Consider the following 412-nt stretch of genomic DNA (forward strand, 5'->3'; position numbering starts at 1 on the left):
CTCTCAAGACAGAATTATTCAACACTATCAGAATATATCAATAACATATCAATCAAGTATCAACGATTGAAATCCCCTTACCTCCTCCTTCACAATGCCTGGCAGCTTGACGGCAGGCTGGCCGGACAAGGCACCAGTTCTGTTTTGTCCTGCCCCTGTGCGCTGGCCACCCCCTGGCCGCATGTTGGGCACAGCCCTGATTTTCATCCGCCTCATCTTGATTTTATTCTGTAAGTGAAGGTGACTGTGGTGCATAAATGTTCATAAATACAGTAGACATAGATGTTCTCTAAGACTTCGAATTCGTAAAGTAGATATTGCACAGATCGCAGTCAAGTTTCCTTTCTATATATCTTACTATGGAGTTAGAATAGATGGATCAGATTTTTTGGGAGATTCTTTACAGTTTGGT

The sequence above is a fragment of the Penaeus monodon genome, chromosome 31 (genome assembly GCF_015228065.2).
Source record: "Penaeus monodon isolate SGIC_2016 chromosome 31, NSTDA_Pmon_1, whole genome shotgun sequence".
In the NCBI taxonomy this organism is placed as follows: domain Eukaryota; kingdom Metazoa; phylum Arthropoda; class Malacostraca; order Decapoda; family Penaeidae; genus Penaeus; species Penaeus monodon.